Consider the following 27,195-nt stretch of genomic DNA (forward strand, 5'->3'; position numbering starts at 1 on the left):
CTGGGTCCCTAGAAAATGTCCACCCTGAAATGATGATGGTGGTATTTGATTTATGAAAAATATATCAATGTGATTGGGGAACAACTTGCATCTCCACACTAAATAAAATGAAAAGATACAAGAGAGAACTGGGTTGTCTGCACCTACTCATATATACAGATGACTGTCATAAATCTTTTTGCATGATTGCATTGCTTTGTGGCAATTTCCTCATTTGCGTAAAAATCTGAAGTTAAAGACCCTTGCAGGGGGAAAGAACAGAATGGATTTCCAGATGCAGTTTTGCAGCCTTGGGAGGGCACGGATTGGCAGGTCACTGAGGATCATATTTCTGGATAAACTGTGATGAGAGAATTCAGGCTCAGAAAGGAGAGTTACCTAATCCTGGCAGGCTGCTCAGAAGGACAGCCAAAGGAAACTGGGAGGAAATGACCTCAGCTGCCCACGTGTGGCTTAGAGTCTAGAGGCTTTGAGGGCAGCAGCCGCAGTCCCAGAAGCCTTTGTCATACTCCAAATCTCATTTTGAAGGCAGAAAATTTCCCCTTGAGCATCTCACTGGGTGGGGGGGAGGGGTCTGGTTGAGCCAAAATTGGAGGGATATTTCCCTCTTCACACTAAGGCAGCAGTAGGACCTCATTAAAGTCTTACTTCTGCAGTGTATCAGGAGAAAGAGAAGGAATGTTAAGAAAAGTAAGAAATGACTCCTGTACACCTCTAGTATGATCAGGCAGGGAATGTATATGTTTATGGTTGTATTGTACTCTCCCAAATGCCCAGTACATTGCTCTGCACATAGTAAATGCTCAATAAATACGATTGATAATAATAATAATAATAATAATAATAATAATAATAATGGCATTTGTTAAGCACTTACTATGTGCAGAGCACTGTTCTAAGCGCTGGGGGGGTTACAAGGTGATCAAGCTGTCCCATGTGGGGCTCACAGTCTTAATCCCCATTTTACAGATGAGGTAACTGAGGCTGAGAAGTTAAGTGACTTGCCCAAGGTCACACAGCTGACATGTGGGGGAGTCGGGATTTGAACCCATGACCTCTGACTCCAAAGCCCGCGCTCTTTCCACTGAGCCACGATTGGTCCTGGACTGGCCCAATGGAGACGTTAAAGAGAAAGAACAAGCCAGTGTCCCTGCCCTCTAGAAGCTTAATTTCTAATGTGGAAGACAGGACAGAGAATAAGTGGGAGGTAACATAATAATAACATTAATTGTGGTATTTGTTAAATGCTTACTATGTGCCAGACACTGTACTAAACCCTGAGGTGGATAAAAGCATGTCGGGTTGGACATAGTCCCTGTCTCACATGGGGCTCACTGTCTCAAAACAGATTTTACAGGTGAGGTAACTGAGGCACAGAGAAGTGAAGCAACTTGCCCAAGGTCCTACAGGAGACAACAGGTGGAGATGGGATTAGAACCCATGACCTTCTGACTCCCAGGCGTGTTATCTGTCCACTATGTGTAAGGATCATGGGGTTGGGAGTGAAGAGACCAAGGTTCTAATCTCAACCCCACCATATGCCTGTTGTGTGATGTTGGGCAAATCACCTTACTTCTCTGGGCCTCCATTTCTTCATCTGTAAAATGGACAAGTTACCTCCTTTCCCACCCTCTTAAAACTGTGAGCTCCATATGGGACAAGGACCGTGTCTGCTGTGAGTGTACTGCATATTCCCCTGCTCTTAATATGTAGTAGCTGTTAAATATCACCATTATTAAGAATAAAACTAGACAAAAAGGGCAGACCTTCCCTAAGCCTTCATTTCCCATACTCCCTCTCCCTTGTGTTTCACCCTTGTACTTGGATTTTCCTCTTTATTCACCCCACCCTCAGCCCCAGAGCACTTAAGTACCATACCCATAATTTATTTTAATGTCTATCTTCCCCTCTAAACTGTAAGATCCTTGTGGGCAGGGAGCACATCTACCAACTCTGAGAAGCAGCATGGCTGAGAGCACAGGCCTGGGACTCAAAAGTAAATGGGTTCTAATCCCAGCTCCGACACTTTCATTCATTCAATCGTATTTATTGAGCGCTTACTGTGTGCAGAGCACTGTACTAAGCGCTTGTGAAGTACAAGTGTGCAACATATAGAGACGGTCCCTACTGCGGCATGACCTTGGACAAATTACTTAACTTCTCTGTGCCTCAGCTACCTCATCTTTAAATTGAGGTTTAACATTATGAGCCTCATGTGGGATCGGGACTGTGTCCAACTTGATTAGTTTGTACCTGTCCCTGCCCTGTACGTAGTAAGTGCTTAACATCTGTTATATTGAGTTCTCCCAAGCACTTAGTTTAATGTTCTACACATACTTAGCGCTCGATAAATAATAATAATAATGATGGCATTTGTTAAGCGCTTACTATGTGCAAAGCACTGTTCTAAGCACTGGGGAGGATACAAGGTGATCAGGTTGTCCCACATGGGGCTCACAGTCTTCATCCCCATTTTACAGATGAGGAAACTGAGGCACAGAGAAGTTAAGTGACTTGCCCAAAGTCTCACAGCTGACAAGTGACAGAGCTGGGATTAGAACCCATGACCTCTGACTCCCAAGCCCAGGATCTTTCCACTGAGCCACGCTGCTTCTCACTTATCAAAGAGGGAGCAGACGTAGAGTGCATAAATGTCTCTTTTAAAGAAGTTGTGTGGCCTAGTGGAAAGACCATGAACTAGTAAATCAGAGGACCCGATTTCTAACCCTTGCCATCCACCTGCCTGCCATGTGACCTTGGATAGGCCATGAAAACTCACAGGCAGAGGTTGTGAGGGAATCTTTAGCTCCTGAAGGAAGAAACCCTTGAGGTTGTAATAATAATGATGGGATTTATTAAGTGCTTACTATGTGCAAAGCACTGTTCTAAGTACTGGGAAGGTTACAAGGTGATCAGGTTGTCCCACGGGGACTCACAGTCTTAATCCCCATTTTACAGATGAGGTAACTGAGGCACAGAGAAGTTAAGTGACTTGCCCAAAGTCACACAGCTGACAATTGGCGGAGCTGGGATTTGAATTCATGACCTCTGACTCCAAAGCCCGGGCTCTTTCCACTGAGCCATGCAGCTTCTCTGTAAGTGCTTTAAGATGCTGTAAGTTCTTTTTGGAATAAAACAAGTGGCCAGGCAGTTTCTGGATGGGCGTCTAGGGAAGAAGAGATAGGTCTCTTCCACCTCACAGGCTGTTGTGCTGGCTTTTCCACTTTGGCAGAGGAGATTGATCCTCGTACCAGAGTTGCCAGAGGGATAGGACGCTCTTCCAAGCCCAGGCTGGTGAATCCCTTCCTGGGGGAGGATCTCATGTCACGCAGGCAGGAAGACAGGAAGCTCCTCTGGCCAGATTCCAGTGAGATGCATCCTACCTCGTTCACTAGTGAATAACTACCGAGCATGCTCAATGGGGCAGAAGTCTGGTAGCCCAGTGGAAAGAGCACGGGACTGTGAGGCAGGAGAACTGGACTCCAGTCTGACTCTGCCACTGACCTTCAGTGTGGTCTTGGGCAAGTCACTTAACCTTTCTGTTCTCCAACTTCCTCACCTGTAAAATGCTTTTTGTTTGTGAAGTTACGTGTGAGACAGGGACTGTGTCTGGATGGGGCTTTGATTATCTTGACTCTATCACGACACTAGATATCCCATCATACATGCTTAGTATATAGCATGGGGGGGGGGGGCGGGAAAGGGGGAAGACACTGACTGCATTGGAAAATCCCAGACACCCCACTGCCAACCCTACAACCTAATCTACCTTACACGAAGTGCACCATAAAAGCATTCATGAAAAATCAATCCATCGATGACGTTTATTGAACATTTACTCTGTGCAGAGCACCATACTATGCACTTGGGAGCATACTATGCAGTTGAGTTGTTAGACGTGTTCCCTGCCCACAGTGAGCTTACAGTTTAGAAGGGGAAACAGATATTAATATGAATGAATGTTACGGCTATGTACGTGAGTGCAGTGGGGCTGATAATGGAGGGAACTCAAATGCCCAGAGGGTATAGATCCAAGTGCCTAGGCAATGCAGAAGGGAGAGGGAGTTGGGGAAAAGAGGGCCTCAGCAGGGAAGGCCTCTTGGAGGAGATGATACCTTAGTAAAAAGGTGGAGAGAGTGGTGGTCTGGAGTATATGGAGAGGGAGGCAGTTCCAGGCTAGGGGAAGGAGTTAGAAAAGGGGTCAGGGAAGAGATAGATGAGATCAGGGCACAGTGAGCAAGCTGGAACTAGAAAAGGGATTTGTGTAGGCTGGCCTGTTATAGGAGATTAGTGAGGTGAGGTAGGATGGGGTGAAAAGATAGAATGCTTTAAAGTGGATAGTAAGGAGTTTCTGTTTGATGCAGAGGTGGATGGTCAGTGACTGGAGGTTTCTGAGTAGTGGGACAACCTGAATTGAACTTTTTTTTGGAAAAAATGATCTGGCCAGCAGAGTGAATTATGGACTGAAGTGGGGAGAGACTGGAGGTGAGGGAGGTCAGTGAGGAGGCTGATAAAATAGTCGAAGCAGGGTAGGATAAGTTCTTGGAAAATGTTATTTGTACTTTAAAGATATTGGGGAAGCAGCATGGGCTAGTGGATAGAGCACAGGACTGGGAGTCAAAGGATCTGTGTACTAATCCCAGCTCCACCACACGTCTGCTGTGTGACCTTGGGCAATTCACTTAACTTCTTTGGGCCTCAATTACCTTATCTGTAAAATGGTAATCAAAAGTGTATCCTCCTATAGGAGAGGGACTGTGTCCAACCTGGTTAACTTGTATCTAGCCCAGTGCTTAGAACAGTGCTTGACACATAGTACGCTCTTAACAAGTACTATAATTATTGTTAAAGTTTAGAGAATCTGTACAGTTACCAGGTGAGTCTCTTGGGGGACCCCTGCCCTCCTACCTGCCTCAAATGCTTCAGAGCCTTTGAGTTGCCATCCCAGGTCCCTGTGAACACAAACACCACTTTTTGGGAAAGGGATATGAGGCAGGAGTCTCTGCCCCAAGAAGTTCAAAATTAAGATCCTGAACCTGAAGATCTCCAGTGCTGCATCTGTTCTGAGCAGAGGCAGACCAGATGACCACCCAGTTGACTGGCATAAAACCAGATGAACGGCCAGGCTACCTAAGTCAGTCGCTCTACCAGGTATCAGAGCAGATTCCTGTCAGGATCCCTGGTCTTGAGTGTCTGATTCAAGGGGATTTTTTGGCATGGGAGTTGGTTTCACCATGCCTGTCTTCTCTGGCCCTGCCCCTTTTTGGGCTGGAAGGACAGAAGGAAGAATGGGAGGATGTTATTTGATTCTCCTGCCCATTCCCCTGTTCCACAGTGGTAGCAAAAAACTGGTGACTCTCCAAATGGTTTTATGTCCCAAGCTGCCTGTTTGTTTCAAGAGTTTCAGGTTTATCTCTCCTTCTCTCTGCACATCCTCCAAGCTGCTTTAAAGGAGAAAGAGGAGATGTGGGGAAGGAGGGAGAGAGAGATGGGGATTGGTAAGGGAAGAAGGGGGGAGGAGGAGGAAGTGGAGAAGGAGGAATGAAGGACAAAGAAGAAGGTCGTTTTCTTGAATCTTACAAATACACCAGTTTGACATTCTAGAGTATCAATCCGAAAGCATTAAGAGGGTACAATGGTGGCCTTGAGATCTGGATGTGAAAATGGGCATGGTTTGTTTTTTTTATATAATGGCATTTATTAAGCGCTTACTATGTGCAAAGCACTGTTCTAAACTCTGGGGAGGTTACAAGGTGATCATGTTGTCCCACGGGGGGTTCACAGTCTTAATCCCCATTTTACAGATGAGGTAACTGAGGCACAGAGAAGTTAAGTGACTTGCCCAAAGTCACACAGCTGACTATTGACAGAGCAGGGATTTGAACCCATGACCTCTGACTCCAAAGCCCGTGCTCTTTCCACTGAGCCACGCTGTGCGTGTTCAGGGAGAGATTTGCAAGTTTGTGCTCCATTACCTTCCCAAATGGTACAGAGGGAAAAAGAAAGGAAGTCAAGCAAAAGGTTTATTTGGAGGTGAAATCCACTGAAAACTTTGTTGAGCTTTCTTTCTCCCAAAATAACTCAAGACTCCGATTCTCAAAATGTCTCCCTGGATTCATTCAATCATAGTTATTGAGTGCTTACTGTGTGCAGAGCACTGTACTAAGTGCTTGGGAAGTACACGTTGGCAACATATAGAGACGGTCCCTACCCAACAGCGGGCTCACAGTCTAGAAGGCGGGCTCACAGTCTAGAAGACTGTGATGAAGACTGTGGATGGAAGTCCAGACTTTCAAGTGGACATTTTCAAGAGAAAATCATCTTTTGAAACTGGGCTAGCCTTGCAGCAAAGAAATCTAAGTTCTAAATTTAAACTCAGAAGAGTTGACTTAGAATGTATTATGTATCCAAGGGCTTGAAGATTTTGGGCAAGTCACTTCACTTCTCTGTGCCTCAGTGACCTCATATATAAAATGGGGATGAAGAAGGTGAGCCCCACGTGGGACAACCTGACCACCTTGTATCCCCCAACTTAGAACAGTGCTTCTCACATAGTAAGTGCTTAACAAATACCATCATTATTACTATTATTATTGAAGCACTGCAAATTTTCATCAAATTTCTACAAGACAAAGAGGGAAATAGAAATGATTTTATCCATTTTACCATTTCATCAGTAATATTTATCTAAAGCCTACTGTGTGCAGAGCACTGGGCTAAAAGAGGGGAGGGGATAATAGAGGTAAAAGGCATATCCCAAAATACTGAGGAATGACTGAGGCACAGAGAAGGTAAGGCACCATTCCCTAGTAGTAGCAGACCACTAATCGGAGTTAGAGTTGGGTAAACAAGATCCCTGCCCTTAAGGGGTTATAGTCTACTGTGTGCACAGCACTATGTTAAGCACTTGGGAAAGTACAGTTGGGTTAGTAGGCCCAATCCCTGACTCCAAGGAATTTAGACTCTACTGTGTGCAGAGCACTGTACTAAGTTTAGGAGGTATAGTAGAGTTAGTAGAAATCATCCTTGTCCTCAAGGATTTTACAATTTACTAATGGATAGATATAATACAATAGATATATAATAGATATAATTGTGGTATTTGTTAATCAGTAACTAGGTGCCCGGCACTGTACTAAGCCCTGGAGTGGCTACAAGCAAATTGAGTTAGACACAGTCCCTGTCCCATGCAGGGTTCACAGTCTCAATCTCCAATTTACAGAAGAGGTAACAGATGCACTGAGAAGTGAAGTGACTTGCCCAACATCACACAGCAGACAAGTGGTGGAGCTGGGATTAGAACCCATGACCTTCTGACTCTTGGGCCCATGCTCTATCACTACGCCAGGCTGCTTCTCCAGATAAAATATTGAAAGAAAGTATGAGTAAGGGGAAATAGCAGAGTTTACAGTTCTATGAAGGAAAAGGGGAAAGTGAATATCCAAGTACTTAGGTAGCAAGGGAATGCTAAGAGGCAGGGGAAAGGTGGAAAGGGTGGGGAGATAATAGATTTGTCAGGGAAAGCTTCCTGAAAAAGATATTATTTCAGTACGGCATTGAAGAGCAGGAGGGCAGTGATCTGTGAAGCGGGTGGGAATTCCAGATAGGAGGTAGCAAGAAACAAGAAATCATAGGTGGGAGAGGCAAGAACCAAGGCCCAATGCTTTACCTAAGGGCAGAACACCAGGCAATGTCAGAATTGGGCAGAGGAGCCCTAATTTTCTGAGTCTCAGCCCAAATCTCCGTCCTCCAGATCCTTAGTCCCGTTCCAGCTGGGACAGACTCAGGTTTTTATAAGATATCCTGGGCAAGCAGCATGGCCTAGTGGCAAGAGCACTGGCCTGCGAACACGGTACTAAGAGCTTGGGAGAGTACAACATAACAGTAAACAGACTCATTCTCTGCCCACAATGAGCTCATAGTCATGTGTGGGGGTGGGGTGGGAGGTGGGGGGTGTATGTTTGGAAACAATTTAGTCACCTCTAATTTTGAAAAGGGTAAATTTTCAATAAACCTTTACCTCCGTGGTTATGTTTTTCTATTCCCCAATACACAGATCGGCATTACTTGGTTTGCTCTTTATAAAGCACTCTAATCAAGGCTCCCCTTCCGGCCAGCGGTGAAGGAATTTATCAAGCAATTGATGCTTAGCACTATTATTATGATAAATGTTACCATCAATTACATCAGTGTGCTTCGACAGCAGGAAAGAGGGACCACAGAAAGCAGCTGCCTCTGAGGAGTCAGAATGCCGGCAGACGTTAGATTTTCCTCTCTGCATTGTGTCCAGAAACACAGCTCCCTAATTATGCCGATTGGTATGTTTGGATTTTGCGATGCCTGGGGAGCTGGGGAAGGCTACCTCCGTTCTGGAGGAAATACGCACATTTGTGCTTTTAGAAACAGGGTGGTTTGTCCATATGTTGTTGTGAGGAACAGCACTTCAGATTTCACCAGATAGTCTTTCAGATCCAGCTAAGCTGAAAGTGTGACTTGGATGGCTTAGATGTGGTTTGGCTGGGAAGAGTAAACTCCCCTCCAAATCATTTCCCTTTCCCTCTTCTGATGCCGCAGTAGCAGGGAGACAAGTTCAGGCTACCTCTGAATGAAAACTCTGCAGTCACTCTTCTAAAATTAGGGTTCTAAGACAGAAACAATAAGTAAGTTCCTTAAGGGCAGGGAACATGTCTACCAACTCTGTTATAGTGTAGTCTTTCAAGTGCTTAGTACAGTGTTCTGCACAAAGTGCTTAGTAGAGTTTTCTGCACACATTAAGTGCTAAATAAATAGCACTGATGGGTTGATTGAAGAAACCCTTCTCCAAAGCAAGCCACTTCTAATTGGGAGCCATTTTTAACAGACTTTCCCATTAAGATGTAATTCAAGTGCTCTGTATGCTTGTACCCCCAAACCTACTCTTATTAGTGTTATCCTACTGAAAAAAGAGACACTCAAAGCCTCGCCCCAAATAGCACACAGAGGTGGAAACTTCAGACGATTCTATTGAGCTTGGTAAGTTTTTGATATTTCTCTCCTCCTCCTTCTCAACCTACTCTTCCCCCTTTCCCCAGATAATAATAATGATAATAACCATGGTATTTGCTGAGCACTTACTACATAGCAAGTACCATGCTAAGGGCTGGGGTAGACATCACACAGATCAGTCAGAAACAGCGGAGTTAAAGAATGAATGTGCCATTTCCCCTGGCATGGGTCTGGAGTCCCTGGAAGCAAAAAGTGAAAATGGTTCTGAAACCCTCTTTAACAGCAGTTTATCTCTTCCTTAGAACTAGGAGGGTCTCATCATCATCATCATCATCAATCGTATTTATTGAGTGCTTACTATGTGCAGAGCACTGTACTAAGTGCTTGGGAAGTACAAATTGGCAACATATAGAGACAGTCCCTACCCAACAGTGGGCTCACAGTCTAAAAGGGATAGACAGAGAACAAAACCAAACGTACCTAACAAAATAAAATAAATAGAATAGATATGTACAAATAAAATAAATAAATAGAGTAATAAATATGTACAAACATATATACATATATACAGGTGCTGTGGGGAAGGGAAGGAGGTAAGATAGGGGGGATGGAGAGGGGGGCAAGGGGGAGAGGAAGGAAGGGGCTCAGTGTACAAGCGTTGGAGTTTCCTGCTGCAGAAGGAAGAACAACAGCTTCATATATAACCTGATCATCTGTGGTATTTAGGACCCTCATAGGCCTGAACATGTGTGTCTACTCTTTAATGGTATTTGTTAAATGCTTACTATATTTTAAACACTCTTCTAAGTGCTGGGTTAGATATGAGTAAATTAGGTCAGACACAGTCCTTGTCTGGCATAAGGTTCACAGCCTAAGTAGGAGGGAGAAAAGGTTTTTCCATTTTGCAATTGAAAAAACTGAAGCACAGAGGAGTTAAGTGACTTGCCCGAGATCACCTAGCAGACATGTGGTGGAACTGGAATTAGAACTCAGGTCCTTCTGACTCCCAGACTTGTGTTCTCTCCACTAGGCCACACTGCTGTTCAACGATTCCAACAATATGACTTGTGCCATAAGGAGAACATGGTCTGTGCCACAAAAGAGAGTGTGGTCTGGGACTCAAGGAAGGAAAGGACTGCATGCCAGCTTAATTGCCCACATGGTCCTTCCTTCTTCCCAGGGAGCAGTCACCTTTCTCAGTGCCAGTCTGGGCACACTTGCCGAGGCTCAGACTCCAGCCCAAACAATCCACCTTCAAGGTCTTCCAGCACAATTTGTTTTTAATGGCACTTGTTAAGCGCTTAATATGTGCTGGGCACTGTACTAAGTACTGGGGTGGATACAAGATAGTCAAGTTGGACACAGGTCATGTCCCACATGGGGCTCATAGTCTTAATCCTCATTTTACAGATGAGGTAAATTAGGTCCAGAGAAGCTAACTGTCTTGCCCAAGGTCACACAGCAGGCAAGTGGTGGAGCCAGGATTAAAACCCAGGTCCTCTGACTCCAAACGCCCATGCTCTATCCACTAGGCTACAATGCTTCTCAGGATTAGGATGCTTTTGCTGTAGTTAGTCTGGGGACAGACACAGATCCTATAAACTGGCAGAGAAGCTCCAACATGAATCCCAAGGAAAACCCTGGTGAAAACAAAATCTCCTATCCCATACCACAGGTCTACCAAAATCTGATTTATTTTCCTACTGGATTTTATAGAAGACTCATTTTGGCCACGATTGCACCCGAGACCGATTATCACACCCAGTATCGAGCTAACATGCACGATATTTAGGCAGCCTAGATCTGTTAGCCTCGAGAGATGTTATGCCTGGAGGGCCAATGCTGCAAAGCCATATGGAGGAGATGCTCAGAAGTGGTAAGAAGCAGCTTTATTCTATGGGGGTGGGCCACTGCAAGATTACCGTGAGGAGTTTCTCAAAAGCAGTGAATCCAGCTTCATTGCCAACCTATCATACAGGGGCGCCACATCAGGTGCAATCTGATGGGCGATCTGGGAATCGGGTCATGGGTTCTAATCCTGACTGCCACTCTTGTCTGCTGTGTGACCTGGGAAAAGTCACTTCACCTCTCTTTGCCTTAGTTACCTCATTTGTAAAATGGGGATTGAGACTGTGTGCCCCAAGTGGGACAAGGGAGTGTGTCCAACCCGATTAGCTTGTATCCACTCCTGCGCTTATACAGTGCCTGGCACATAATAAGCGCTTAACAAATACCACAATTATTCTTATTATTCTTATTATCTTTATCAGAGACAGTGCCTACTGAAGAGACTCTCTGGACCATGACAATCTACTCACTTATGGCCACCCTCACTCGGGTCTATTCTTCTGCTATTGGTCCTCTTCTCCATCTATGTCCTTCCATGATTGGTCTGTAAGATATACTAGTGTCCGCTTCTCATCTCAACCGGTTTCAGACAGGGCTTCCGTGCCCCCTGTGGAGTCTTCTCTCCTTCTGATGGTCAATATTTCGCAAGCCGAGCTATTTACTTTACACCTGGCTTTCCTCATTACATCTTTATCTGCATTCGACCTTCCATGTTTTGGTATTCCCTACCTTTTAATGCATAAATCTAGAACCCTTCTCCTTTATCAGTGCCTACCTGACAAAATTCAACAGTTCCACTCCAATCCAAGCAATCAGAAGGCCAACCTGAGGATGATCTGCCAGGGGCTTACTGTGTTGTCTCCACAAGCCCACCTTCAAGCAATCAGTGGTATTTATTGAGCACTTACCATGTGCAGAGCACTGTTTGAATCATTAGGGAGAGTACAGTAGAGTTGGTAGACACAATTCCTGCCCTCAGAGAGCTTACAGCCTGGTGTTACCCAGCAATCTCTGCTGGAATGTAGCCAGAATGATTAGAAACCAATCTCCATGCTTGTTGGATTAAGAGCCAGACTGTTAGGCTGAAAAAGGAATCCATAATTTATTTATGTATAGTAATGTTTGTCTCCCCCTCTAGACTGTAAGCTCGTTGTGGGCAGGGAATGTGTATATTGTTAAATTGTACTCTCCCAAGCACTTAGTACAGTGTTCTGCACACAATAAGTGCTTAATAAATACAACTGAATGAATGAATGACTATAATTTTGTTTGTCTGTTGCATGTATGATTCTGAAGTGTTTTTCCTGGGACAACCAGAGCCTGTGTCCTGGAACCAGAACCACCCAGCTAACCACCCAGGACACAGTAAATGGATAGCAAGTATCCTTGTTATTTTCCTGGGATTCATATGTCATGGGGAAGCAGTGAAAGAGAGAACAATGCCTCTCTCTGGACGTGGAGTTCTTATATGCAGTGAAACATGGATACAAGACACCATCTATGTTTTAACTTTTAGCTTCATCTCCTTTTCCCCTCCAAAAGCATAGATCAGCAGAGTAATATCAGCAAATAGGTCACTATAAAAAGATTTCCTGAGATTAGCATGCAATTAAATTTGTGAAGACAGTTTGAAAGGGAAAATGAACACACTTGGACTTCTCAGAGAGTGAGGGCAACATTTTACTTTAGATAAATGATCACTTCCTCACTGAACTCCCTCCCCCGCCACCCCCAAAAGCAGCACTCCCATTTTAAGCTTCCCTAGCAAACCAGAGTACAGCTTTATGCTTTGGGAACTGAAATGCCAGATCCAAAGCCAAGAAACTTGAAACAAAAGAAATTAAAGACCACAGGAAAGGCCTTCTATTTATATTTGTATCATCCACACAAGCACATACACATGTGCGTGCATGCATACCCACATATACCCATACACTCACATACACGTGCAATCAATCAATAAATGGTATTTGTTGAGCACTTACTGTGTGCAGAGCACTGTACTAAGCGCTTGAGAGAATACAATCCAATAGAGTTTGTAGACACAGTCTCTGCCCACAACGAGCTTACCATCTATAAGTACACAATCTACACTAGTATGCGTGAACCCACCCACATACACATGCACAAACACACACACACATGCATGCACATACACACACTTTCCAGCCCTCATCCTGAGCACATTTGGAAAACATACACAAAGGAATTCTGAAGAAATGTTATTCTCATTTTCTGCCTTGGTAAAAACCTGCAAAGAAAGCCCATTGCCACTGCCTGGCATATGATGTAAAACGGTTTCACAGTTGGCCCGAGGGGCTGACAGGCTGCCGATCGGATCCAGAACCAGAGCTCCAGCTGGTGAGCAATCCGTAGTGCCCTGCTTGATAATCACCAGCCGTGAAAAGTCATGCCTCAATCAATCAAACAATCAATGGTATTTATTTAGTGCTTACTGTGTGCAGAGCCCTGTACTAAGTGCTTGGGAGAGTACAACACAAGAAAACAATGTGCAGTCCATGTTTTCCCTATTCCTCCAGAACCAATGGTTGCCCACACACAGAAGAGATAGAGGTATATGGAGTAGGTTGGCATTAGAGGAGTGATTCATTCATTCACTCAATAAATACGATTGAATGAACGAATGAATCACTCCTCCAATGCCAACCTACTCCCTATACCTCGATCTCTTATATTTCACCTCTGACCTCTTGCCCCACCGCAGCCGCACTTATGTACTTATGTACTTATCCACATTTTATCCATTTTGATTAATGTCTGCATCCCCCTCTAGACTGTAAGCTCGTTGTGGGCAGAGAACATGTCTACCAACTTTTTTATATTGAACTCTCTTCCAAGTGTTTAGTACAGTGCTGCACACACAGTATGTGCTCAATAAATATGATCAATTGATTGCACCCAATAAGCATTCAAGAATTACCATTGACTGATTAATTACTAAGCACATGGGGTAGTTCGATATAAGAGAACTGATGGGCACATTCCCTGTCCACAAGGAGTTTGCTAATAATGGTGGGGGGGTTTCAAGGTATTTACTTAGTGCTTACTATGGGTCAAGTAGTGTATTAAGCACTGGGGTTGTTGTTGTTGTCATCTTGTGCTGTTGAGTTGTGTCTGACCTATAGTGATGCCATAGACACATCTCTCCCAGAATGCCCTACTCCATCTGGAATTGCTCTGGGTAGTCTATCCATAGAGTTTTCCTGGTAAAAATAGAGAAATGGTATACCATTGCCTCCTTCCACACAGTAAACGAGTCTCTGCCCTCGACTCTCTTCCATGCCGCTGCTGCTCAGCCCAGGTGAGTTTTGACTTGTAGCAGATTGCTTTCCACTCATTAGCCACTGCCCAAGCTAGGAATGGAATGAGTACGCTTCTGCTTGACTCTTCCTCTTTTAGTCGAGATTGGTGGAGTACTGGAAACTCTCCAGATGTGACCCTGAGAGGAGCACTGGGGTAGAAACAAGTTAATCAGGTTGTATGAAGTCTCTTTCCAGTAGTCCAAGTAAAATGGAGAACAGGATCTTTCCAAAGATTCAGCTCAAAAAGAGCCTCTCCTTTCTTGGTTGAAGTGACCTATCCTGGTCAAGCTATGGTATTTGAAATTTTATTTCACTATATCTTCAAAATATTTCCTCAGTCTTCCTCTTTTTTGGTTTCCCAATTTCATCTCTCCACGCAGCAGCTTCATTTTCTCTCTGGCACAGCTGTGTTAATGTGAGCTTCAATGCTAGAAAACAGACTTCAGTACAGTTCTTCACTGTTTGTGATCTTATCTTGCCATTTGACTCCACAGTATGACCCATAAACGATGCTGATGGAACTTGCTTGCTGTCCTGCTTCCCGATTTTTTTAAGTATTTGTTAAATGATTATTATGTGCCAACTACTATGCTAAACCCTGGGGTAGATTAACGTTATAGATAACCAAGTCAGCCATAGTGCATGCTCCACATGAGGCTCACAGTCTAAGAGGGAGGGAAAGCAAGTATTGAATTCCCATTATACAAATGAGGAAATGAGGCACAGAGAAATGAAGTGATTTCCCCAAGGTTCCACAGCTGTTGATGGGTAAGGACTGTCTCTATATGTTGCCAAATTGTACTTTCCAAGCGTTTAGCACAGTGCTCTGCACACAGTAAGTGTTCAATAAATACGATTGAATGAATGAAGGAAAGGGGCCAAGCCAAGATTAGAACCCAGTTCCTCTGACCACGCTCTTTCCATTAGGCCATGCTGGAGGGAATTTGGGGTGAAGTATGCTGGTGGATACCCTAACATGCCCATCATTCTCTGGAATGACTTGGATATGCTACTCGCTGCCTTATCCAACCAGAGGGTTGGAGCAGAGATTGGAGAATTGGAGAGCAAGCCCGGTTTTTTCCAGGTCTGTCTGGATAAAGGCCTTGTTGTTGGCTATAGGCTGGGGTTCACCCCACCCTCCGGCCCAGCGGAAAAACCGCCATCAGGGCCGAGGGAATGTGTAGGCACTGTGCAAACCACTTAGCATTCAGGCAATTGCTTCATGAAGGTTCTCGCGTCCAAAGTCTGAGGCCAGAGGCTTGGCTGTCACTGTCAATGGGAGACGCCAGTGTCAAGTGGCGGGGCCACTAAAGGAACATTTCTGTCACTTGCCTGGAAATCAACCTTCTTTACCTGTTGAGTTACTATTTCCTGAAACATGCCTAACCTACTGGGGCCTGGCAGAGCTACAAGGGCCAGATCTGGGCCAGCAAGGTTCTCCCTTTCCTTTTGATGGACATGGAGAGAGAGACAGATGTAGCGTTATTGGAAAAAAGAGTAAACCCAGGACTTCTATATGTCCTGGTCTTGCTAGACTGTAAGCTCGTTATGGGCAGGAAATGTGTCTGTTTATTGTTCTATTGTACTCTCTGAAGTGTTCTACACACAATAGGCACTCAGTAAATAAGACTGAATGAATGAATGAATTTAGAAGTACCACATCAGGAAGTTTTCCTACCTATGCTATTTATGCTTATGCACGTGTACTTGCACATATGTCCTATGTATGATGTACCTCAAGCCTTCAGAGATGATGCTATTACAATGAGCTTCTATCCATGCTTACAAATATTACCAAAAAGATCAATTGGAGCTCAACATACCCTGGTACCTTGTTGACAAATACAGAAAGTTTATTGTTGCGCTAGAGGATTGGCTCACTTCGGGCTTGTTTTGACTTCTTTCATCCTGGTCTTCATAAAGACTTTGCTCTAGGAGAACAACCCTCTCCTGATTTCTGTCTGCCATAGTTGTCATTCGTTCATTCATTCATTCAATTGTATTTACTGAGCTCTTACTGTGTGCAGAGCACTGTACTAAGCACTTGGGAAGTACAAGTCGGAAACATATAGAGACAGTCCCTAGCCAACAATGGACTCATAGTCTAGAAGGGGGAGTCTCACCACAATCATTCAATATCAAGCAATCAATCAATCCATTGTATTTATTGAGTGCTTGAAAGAACCCAATAGAACCTCCTTCTATATCCCAGCACACATACTACACTCCTCTGGTACTAACCTTCTTACTGTGCCTCATTTTCACCTGCCCCACCATCAACCCCTGGCCCACGTCCTACCTCTGGCCTGGAATGCCCTTCCTCCTCAAATCCATCAAACTAGCACATTTCCTCCCTTCAAAGCCATACTGAAAGCTCACCTCCTCTGGGAGGCCTTCCCAGATTAAGCCCCCTTTTCCTCTGCTCCCCCTCCCCTCCCGCCCCAACTCACTTCCTTTGCTCTACCCCCCAACCCCACCCCACAGCCCTTGTGTATATATGTACATAATTATAATTATATTTTTATTCATTTTTATTAATGATGTATATATATATATATATATATATATATATAATCCTATTTATTTATAATGATGCTACAGATGCCTGTTTACTTGTTTTGATATCTGTCTCCCCCGTTCTGGACTGTGAGCCCGTTGTGGGAAGGGATTGTCTCTGTTGCTGAATTGTACTTCCCAAATGCTTAGTACAGTGCTCTGCGCACACTATGTGCTCAATAAATATTATTGAATTAATTAATTAATTAATTAATTAAGTTGGTGAACACAATCCCTGCCCTCAAGGAGCTTACAGTCTAGTGGAAGAGACAAACATCAAAATAAATTAGAATTAGGGAAATCCACAAAATGTAAGAATATAATAATAATAATAATGGTATTTGTTAAGCATTTACTATGTTCAAAGCACTGTTCTAAGCACTGGGGGGATACAAGGTGACCAGGTTGACCCACGTGGGGTCTTAATCCCAGTCTTAATCCCCATTCTACAGATGAGGTAACTGAAGCACAGAGAAGTTAAGTGACTTTCCCAAAGTCAAACAGCTGACAAGTGGCAGAGCCAGGTTTAGAACCCATGACCTCTGACTCCCAAGCCCGAGCTCTTTTCACTGAGCCATGCTGCTTCTCTGTTATGTGTACCTAAAGGATGATGAGGTGATGCTGTGCTGCATTGTTTGAAAGGCAGATAGGAAGTACTCAATAAATGTCAACAGTCAATCAATCAATCAATCAATCAATCGTATTTATTGAGCGCTTACTATGTGCAGAGCACTGTACTAAGCGCTTGGGAAGTACAAATTGGCATCACATAGAGACAGTCCCTACCCGATAGTGGGCTCACAGTCTAAAAGGGGGAGACAGAGAACAGAACCAAACATACCAACAAAATAAAATAAGTAGGATAGAAATGTACAAGTAAAATAAATAAATAAATAAACAGAGTAATAAATATGTACAACCATATATACATATATACAGGTGCTGTGGGGAAGGGAAGGAGGTAAGACGGGGATGGAGAGGGGGACGAGGGGGAGAGGAAAGAAGGGGCTCAGTCTGGGAAGGCCTCCTGGAGGAGGTGAGCTCTCAGCAGGGCCTTGAAGGGAGGAAGAGAGCTAGCTTGGCGGATGGGCAGAGGGAGGGCATTCCAGGCCCGGGGGATGACGTGGGCCGGGGGTCGATGGCGGGACAGGCGAGAGCGAGGTACAGTGAGGAGATTAGTGGTGGAGGAGCGGAGGGTGCGGGCTGGGCAGTAGAAGGAGAGAAGGGAGGTGAGGTAGAAGGGGGCGAGGTGATGGAGAGCCTTGAAGCCCAGGGTGAGGAGTTTCTGCCTGATGCGCAGATTGATCGGTAGCCATTGGAGGTTTTTGAGGAGGGGAGTGATATGTCCAGAGCGTTTCTGGACAAAGATAATCCGGGCAGCAGCATGAAGTATGGATTGAAGTGGAGAGAGACACAAGGATGGGAGATCAGAGAGAAGGCTAGTGCAGTAGTCCAGACGGGATAGGATGAGAGCTTGAATTAGCAGGGTAGCGGTTTGGATGGAGAGGAAAGGGCGGATCTTGGCAATGTTGCGGAGCTGAGACCAGCAGGTTTTGGTGACGGCTTGGATGTGAGGGGTGAATGAGAGAGCGGAGTCGAGGATGACACCAAGGTTGCGGGCTTGTGAGACGGGAAGGATGGTAGTGCCGTCAACAGAGATGGGAAAGTCAGGGAGAGGACAAGGTTTGGGAGGGAAGACAAGGAGCTCAGTCTTTGACATGTTGAGCTTTAGGTGGCGGGCGGACATCCAGATGGAGATGTCCTGAAGGCAGGAGGAGATGCGAGCCTGGAGGGAGGGGGAGAGAGCAGGGGCAGAGATGTAGATCTGGGTGTCATCAGCGTAGAGGTGATAGTTGAAGCCGTGGGAGCGAATGAGGTCACCAAGGGAGTGAGTGTAGATTGAGAACAGAAGGGGACCAAGCACTGAACCTTGGGGAACTCCCACAGTAAGAGGATGGGAGGGGGAGGAGGAGCCTGCAAAAGAGACTGAGAAAGAACGACCAGAGAGGTAAGAGGAGAACCAGGAGAGGACGGAGTCTGTGAAGCCAAGGTCAGATAACGTGTTGAGGAGAAGGGGGTGGTCCACAGTGTCAAAGGCAGCTGAGAGGTCGAGGAGGATTAGGACAGAGTATGAGCCGTTGGATTTGGCAAGCAGGAGGTCATTGGTGACCTTTGAGAGCGCAGTTTCCGTGGAATGAAGGGGACGGAAGCCAGACTGGAGGGGGTCGAGGAGAGAGTTGTTGTTGAGGAATTCTAGGCAGCGCGTGTAGACAACTCGTTCAAGGAGTTTGGAAAGGAATGGTAGGAGGGATATGGGACGATAACTAGAAGGTGAGGTGGGGTCAAGAGAGGGTTTTTTTTAGGATGGGAGAGACATGGGCATGGGCAGTCCTAGCAGAAGGGCACTGAAGAAGTCTAGAGAGCCTTCCTTCCCCTGTCTCTGTCCCCACCCATAGTTGCTCAGAGACCCCGGTTGCAGTCTTTAGGTCCACCATCACTGAAGTCTCTTTCCTTCTCCATAATTTATTGAGTCGACTCCCCAGAAATGTCTTTCTCAAGTAGGAGGGTCCGTCTCTTTTTTAGGCCCTAAGTACAGTGCTCTGCACGGAGTAAGTACTCAATAAAGACCATTTATTGAGTTCATGAGTTCAGCTGTAGGTGGGAAATAATAATTTTGGTATTTGTTAAGTGCTTACTCTGTGCCAGGAACAGTTTTAAGCCCTAGCGTAGATACTAGCAAATCAGGTTGGAGACGGTCCCTGTTCCACATTGTTCCAGTCTTAATCCCCACTTTACAGATGAGGCACAGAGAACTTAAGTGACTTGCCTAAGGTCACACAGCAGACAAGAGGTGGAGCCAGGATTAGAACTCAAGTCCTTCTTACTCCCAGGTCTGTGCTCTATGCAGTAATAATAATAATAATAATAATAATAATAATAATAATAATAATAATAATATAATAATAATACTATTTGTTAAGTGCTTACTATATGCTAAGCACCATTTTATGTGCTGGGGTAGATACAAGGTTGTCCCACGTGGGGCTCACTAGGCTGGAATGAGTTCCTGCTGATTGAGAAAGGCTGTGAAAATTGTTACTGGACCCAAAGAAGTATAAACCATTTTTCTTGCTCCTTAAATCGATCTGTTCTTTATGGGGAACTCCATCTGACAAAGGCTAATAAAGTGACAAAGAGATTTCAAAATTGGGAACCACAAATCGCTCACCTTCTCCTGTACCCCCAGCATGTTCCTGATCAGAGGAATGTACCACTGGTGAGAGTCCAGGAATTGGAGTGAATAATACTTTATTAAAATACAGAGCTGCAATATGATAAAACACAGAGAGCTATTATTCACCGCCAAAAAAAAAAACCCCACCACAGCACCCAAAAATAAAAAAAAAAAAACAAAAGTACAACATTTATTTTCAGGGAGACAATTGAATCTGCCTGGAATCAGGTTCTTAATCCAGAGCTGCCATAAATCAAAGGAGAAAAGAATTAAGTTTCAATTGACTTTCTTGACCTTGATCATCAAACACCAGTTGAAAAATGGTGGTGTTGGGCAATCTAAAATTCAAATCCGTGGCCGTCAAGAAGTTTTCCAGGGAAGGAGATGTTCTGGGCTTTGTGGGCGTCTGATCCATTTATATATGAGAAGTGGTTTGTTGTTGGGGGAGTTAGCCAGGCTAGCTGTCACTGGGATCGCAGGAAGAAACAGTGTTAGTGTTTCAAATGGGAGAAGAGAGGGAAAAGAGAATCATTGATATTTCAGATTCCGATATGTAAAATGTTGCCTCTAGCCTCTTTTGACAGAGGGTGTTTCAGAGTGATAGGTGGCTGGGGCTTATGACCAGTGGCAGTATCTGAGGTGCAAACACCATATTGGCTTCTTCTCTGGGAGAGAGTCTGGAGAATGGGTCGAAAATTTGGTCACAGTGTTCCTCCCGTGGTGTTTTCAGTCTTCACGAGAGCTGGGAAAATTTGCTCTTGTAGAGTTTGAGTCTGTGCTAATACTGATAATTGTGGTATTTCTTCAGCACTTACTATGTGCAAAGCATTGAACTAAGCACTGAGGTAAATACAAGTCAATCAGGTCACTCACGGTCCATCTCACATGGGGCTCACAGTCTTAGGAGGAAGAACGGGTATTGAATCCCCATTTTTTAGGTGAGGAAACTAAAGCACAGAGACATTTAATGACCTGCCCAAGATCACACAGCAGCCAAGTGGCAGAGCTGGTCTAATGCAGTTGAGGAGGGAAAGAAAGCCCAAATTTCTGTAGGAATTTTCTAAGCGGATGCAGACGGAGTTTTTGGCTAGCCCCTGGGGGAAGAGACAAAGGGGCTGGTCAGGTCCCCTGCTAAATTGTAAGCTTCTTGAAGGCATGAATTTTATCCACCTATTCCAATGGCTCCTCCCAAGCACCTAGTATAGTGTTCTGCCCATAGTAAGCACCTCATTAAATACCATAGATTTATTTTTTGGAATTTGGACTCTAACTGAACAACAGGCAAATCCTGTGCCCTCCTCATGAACCTCGTATGACTGCCCATATCCATCCACAACAACTGAAACTCCTTAACACTGGTTTCAAGAAGCAGCATGGCTTAGTGGAAAGAGCCCAGGCTTGGGAGTCAGCGGTTGTGGGTTCTAATCCTGGCTCTGCCACTTGTCAGCTGTGTGACTGGGCAAGTCACTTAATTTCACTGTGCCTCAGTTACCTCATCTATAAAATGGGGATTAAGACTGTGAGCCCCACGTGGGACAACCTGATTAGCTTGTATCTACCCCAGTGCTTAGAACAGTGCTCGGCACATAGTAAGTGCTAACAAAAACCATCGTTATTATTTTTATTATTATTCAAGGACCTTCTCTAGTTTTCTCCTTAGGTTTCACTTCCTCCTCTGCTTCTTCCTGATTCAAACTCTTCACTCCTACCGAAATACACTCTCCCACCTCTCTCCCACCTCCAATCCCTTGCTAACAACTACTCCAACCTGGACCTCTCTCTGCCACCAAATATGCCGGACCTCAGTTCTTCCCAACCTCAAAGCTTTCCTAAATCCCACCTCCTCCCAAAAGCCTTCCCTAATTAATTTAATTTAATTCATTAATTCATTCGATCATATTTATTGAGCACTTACTGCATGCAGAACACTGTACTAAGCACTTGGGAAGTACAAGTTGGCAACATACAGAGACAGTCCCTACCCAACAGCAGGCTCACAGTCTAGAAATTGAGAAGAAGCTTGGCCTAGAGGAAAAGGTACAAGATCAGGAATAAAGAGACCTAAATTCTAATCCACTACGTGCCTGTTTTGTGACCTGGGTCAAGTCATTTCACTTCTCTGTGCCTCAGTTTCCTTATCTATGAACAGAGAAATATTAAGGGAAGTGGCATGGCAAAGTGGCAGAGCAACATTCTGGGATCCCTAGGGCCTTGTTTTGAGTCCAAAATGTGCTGCTCACCTGCTGTGTGACCATGGGCTTATCATTTAATGTCTCTATATCTCAGTTTCCTCATCTGCAAAATGGGGATAACAATACCTGTCTTTCCTAACTACCTCCTGAGGTTTTTGTGAGGGCAAAATTGATCAAATTAACATGAGGGCACTTTGGGGAAAAAAGCACTATAGAAAGCCAAGGTTTTCAGAAGCAGCATGTCCTAGGGGAAAGAGCAAGGGCCTGGGAATCAGAGGATCTTGGTTCTAATCCTGACTCCTCCACTTGTCAGCTTTGTGACCCCGGACAAGTTACTTAGCTTCTCTGTGCCTCAGTTACCTAATCTGTAAAATGGGGATTCAGACTGTGCGCCCCATGTGGGACACGGACTGTGTACAACCTGACTACCTTGTATCTACTCCAGTGTTTAGTACAGTGCCCGGTACAAAGTAAGAGCTTAACAAATACCATTAAAAATACCTGTTTTCTCTCCCCCTTAGACTGTGAACACCATGTGGTACAGAGCTTGTGTCTGACCTGCTTATAGCAAATGTTTCTCACTGCTTAAGCTGTTTTAGGTGATTAACAAATCAAATGTTTATTATTATTATTATTGTTATTATTATTATTATTATTATTATTATTATTATTATTATTATTATTATTAATCAGTGCCTCCTCTCCCAAACTCCAGCTCCAGATTTTCACTCCTTCTTCCCTGCTCAGACCTCTAGGGGAACCAAACGTGCAAAAGATGCTCAATGTAGTACTCATTGCTTCCTCCTCATGCATGAAGTGACACTGGAGTTAAACACAATTAATGACAATTAAATGAATTTGCACTTTCCTCTGCAGAGGATTGTCATAGCACTAAATCTGTTTCCTCCATCTAGCTCCTTAATTATGTTGGTATTGTCATGCTTAATGACAGTGTTCAGCTTACCAATTTTTAGAGTAAGATATTTAAAGTTATCTTTTCTATTGTTTTAAGCTCTCCAGCCCTGAGGGTAAATATTGTTTAGAAAAACCTTTTTAATGCTTTGCTGATCATGCAATTAGGATAATCATCGTGGAGCAAAAGAAATACTTGAAAAGAGATAGTTGGACTTTGGAAAACTCCACTGGAGGAGCCAGACTCTGATTTACAGTATCATCATTTTACCAGTGGCTGCCTTGTAAATATATCCAACGATTCTCCTGAAGCTTGGGACTTTGTTAACAAATACACAATCTCTTGCTCATCTATGATGTTTTCAAGGCTACTAGAGTACCCGGTAGACATCCTAGAAGACTCAGTGTGGCTTAGTGGATAAAGCCCGAGCCTCAAAGTCAGAAGGACATGGGTTCTAATCCTAAGTCCACCACGTGTCTGTTTTGTGACTTTATTAAGTCACTTAACTTCTCTGGGCCTCAGTTACCTCCTCTGTAAAATGTGGATTAAGAGTGTGATCCCAGTGTGGGACAGAGACTGTCTCCAACCTGATAAACTTGTATCTACCCCAGTGCTTAGAACAGTGTTTGGCACATAGTAAGCATTTAACAAATATCATTATTATTATTAATGTTATTATTCTAATCCAAGTTCTGCATCTTCCCTGCTGTATGACCTTGGGCATTCCCTTAACTTCCCTGTGCCTCAGTTACCTCATCTGTTAAATAAAGATTTAAACCTAGTCCCTCCTACTTAGATTGTGAGCCTTGTGTGAGCAAGGACTGAGACCATCAAATTATTTTGTATCCACCCCAGTTCTTAATGCCATACTTGGCACATAGTAAGTGCTTAATAAGTACTGTAATAATAATTATTTTTGTTATTCATCCTGAAATACAGTAATGGAAGTGGTGTAGTCTGGTATAAAAGGTAAATGTCATCCTTATTAAGACTGTCAGCCCACTGTTGGGTAGGGACTGTCTCTATATGTTGCCAACCTGTACTTCCCAAGCACTTAGTACAGTGCTCTGCACACAGTAAGCACTCAATAAATATGATTGAATGAATGAATGAATGAATCTTTGAAAACCAGAACGCTCTTTGCAGGGAAGAGAATAAGATGCTGCCTAAAAATCATAGCAGGCAAGACCCTAACCTGGTGATAGGAATAGGTTGGCACCTGCAGGGATGATGTGATGGACACTATTTCACTTGTCCATAATTTATGTTAATGTCAGTCTCCCCTGGTAGACTGTAAGTTCCTTTGTGGGCAAGGTTTTTGTCACAGAAGCAGCATGGCTAAATGGATAGAGCACGGGCCTCCGAGTCAGAATCCTGGCTTTGCCACTTGTCTGCTGTGTGACCTTGGACAAGCCACTTAACTTCTCTGTACTTCAGTTATCTCATCTGTAAAATGGGGATTAAGACTGTGAGTCCCACATGGGACAGCCTGATTACCTTGTACCTACCTACTTAGAACAGTGCTTGGCACATAGTAAGCGCTTAACAAATACCATCACCATCATCATCCCAGAACACCCCATCTCCATCTGCAATTATTCTGATAGTGTATCCATAGAGTTTTCTTGGTAAAAGTACACAAGTGGTTTATCACTGCCTCCTTCCGCACAGTAAACTTGAGTCTCCACTCTCGACTCTCTCCCGTGCCGCTGCTACTGCCCAGCACAGGTGAGTTTTGACTTGTAGCAGATTGCCTTCCACTTGCTAGCCACTGCTCAAGCTAGGAATGGAATGGGTAGACCTCTGCTTGACTCTCCCTCCCATAGTCGAGACTGGTAGAGTACTGGAAACTTTCCAGGTGCAATGCTGAGAGGAGAGTGGGAGGGTTAGACATTAAAATCAATGATGGGGAAGCAGCAGAGTATAAGGATAAACAGGAAAATGTTGAGGGGCTGGGGTGTGGCGAATATCAAAGTGCTTAGAGCCCCCTGTTTTGAACTTCCCTGGGGCTCTAGGAAGAAACCCCAAGCTCTTGAGATATTTTCCTCAGCTCTTCTACTGAATAATAATAATAATAATAATTGCATTTATTAAGCACTTACTATGTGCAAAGCACTGTTCTAAGCATTGGGGAGGTTACAAGATGATGAGGTTGTCCCAAGGGGGGATCACAGTGTTAATCCCCATTTTACAGATGAGGTAACTGAGGCCCAGAGAAGTTAAGTGACCTGCCCAAAGTTACACAGCTGACAATTGGTGGAGTCGGGATTTGAACCCACGACCTCTGACTCCAAAGTCCCTGCTCTTTCCACTGAGCCACGCTGCTTCTCTATAAATGACCTTGGAATGACCAAGGAATAAAAATGACCTTGACAGACACTGACACCCCACTCCGGCCCAACCCAGCACTCTGCGCCCAGTAAGTGATCAATCAATAATATTGATTGATTGATTGATTTATGGGTTGGGGATGCCAACATCCCAAAATCCCATCCTCAAGGGCTAACGAACCAGTGAAGGATTACCCAGAGTTCACTTGATTCTTGTTTGTGTTCCTTTTTTCCCTTCAAACCTTCCCTGCCTCCGAAGTGCTTTGGACTCTATTACTGAGTCCATTATGGCTGTCTGTGTTAAGCCATACACCTTAAACTGTTTTTTGCCCAGCTCTCATTTCCATTAAGGTTTCCGTTCCTTCTCTGTGAGAAGTTGTACAATTTCATGTGACAGACAATTACTGTTTTGAGACAGATCCTCTAACCTTTTGTCAGAAGTTGAGTAACCTCAGTCCATCAGCTAAGCCTTTCTTCGTTGCTCATTCTGGCATTTTACCCTATTAATTGTATTGAGCATAGGACACTAATCAGGAGAGATGTGGGCATCCCTCTTTGTTTGGGAAAGAGTCAGTCCAACTAGCAGCTGATGGGAATCGAGCATCTGTCCAAGGCCCAAGAGCTACAGCAATGAGAAATCGCATGGCCTAGTGGAAAGGGCATGGACCTGGGAATCAGAGGACCTGAGTTCTAATCCAGACTCTGACACTCATCTGCTGTGTGACCTTGGGCAAGTCACTTAGCTTCTCTGTGTTTGTTACCTCATCTGTAAAATGGGGATTAAGAATGTGAGCTCTTTGTGAGACAGAAACTGTGTCCAACCTGATTATTTTGTGTCCATCCCAGCACTGAGTTCAATGCCTGGTACTTATAAGTGCTTAAAAGATAATATATATATATAAAAAATAACCATTTCTCACTGCAGAAACGAGTGGCAGAAACATAAACTCTGTTCCATCCCTGAACCTTGGGTTTGTGTTTGGAGTGGCTGAGATAATTCCCAGCCTACTGCCTGGGTCCCAGGGCTAGGCCAAGACTGCTGAGAAAGGAACAATTTGTAGTCGGTCATCATGGTTTGGGGAGACATTGAAATCCATCCAATCCTCCATCCAGACTGGTCTGTTCTGGCTTGGGCAAAGTCCTCTCACTGAATGTTGTTCATCCATGAAATATTAATGGGTGTAGAGTAGCCATACCAAGGAATTAATCACTAGTATTTATTGAGCACTTGCTTTATACAAAGCACTATATACTAAGTGCTTGGGAAACTGCAATATGGTTGGAGAATCTGGCCCGTACCCTCAGCGATCTAACAGTCTCTTTATCTCAATGTTTTACAAACTGAGGAATCCATCGATGGATTGGCCACTCTACTAAAATAGTCCTGGGAACTATATTTTAATTCAGCAGAAGTGACCATTTTGGAAGCTAAATGTGTAGAAACTGAATGTTTAGAAACTGAAAGTGATTGTCAGAGCCCTCAAAAGCTCAGGTAAACACTTATTATCATTACTACCATTATTAATTATAAATTATTAATAATAATCATAATGGTATTTTTGAGCACAATGTGCCAAGTTCTCTTCTAATTGTTGGGGTAGATACAAGATAATCAAGTTGGGCACCAGATAGTGTAAGGCTTACAGTCTAAGTAGAAGGGAGTAGAATTTAATCCCCATTTAACAGATGAGGTAACTGAGGCACAAATAAATGACTTGCCCATGGTCACACAGCAGACATGTGGCAGAGCCAAGATTAGAACCCAAGTCCTCTGACTCCCAGGCTAGTGTTCTTTCAACAAAATCACGCTGGC

At 44.2% G+C, this 27,195-nt stretch overlaps 2 non-coding genes across 2 annotated transcripts; both read right to left on the reverse strand.

Annotated features, from left to right (window-relative positions):
- Positions 1-14,165: 14,165 nt before the first annotated feature.
- LOC119943127 lies at positions 14,166-14,303 on the reverse strand. Its single transcript, XR_005455605.1, has one exon. It is a non-coding gene; the product is annotated as a small nucleolar RNA SNORA7 (small nucleolar RNA).
- Positions 14,304-24,790: 10,487 nt separating this feature from the next.
- On the reverse strand, positions 24,791-24,928 carry LOC119942944. Its single transcript, XR_005455436.1, has one exon. It is a non-coding gene; the product is annotated as a small nucleolar RNA SNORA7 (small nucleolar RNA).
- Positions 24,929-27,195: the final 2,267 nt, after the last annotated feature.

Source organism: Tachyglossus aculeatus, chromosome 21 (assembly GCF_015852505.1).
Source record: "Tachyglossus aculeatus isolate mTacAcu1 chromosome 21, mTacAcu1.pri, whole genome shotgun sequence".
Taxonomy (NCBI): domain Eukaryota; kingdom Metazoa; phylum Chordata; class Mammalia; order Monotremata; family Tachyglossidae; genus Tachyglossus; species Tachyglossus aculeatus.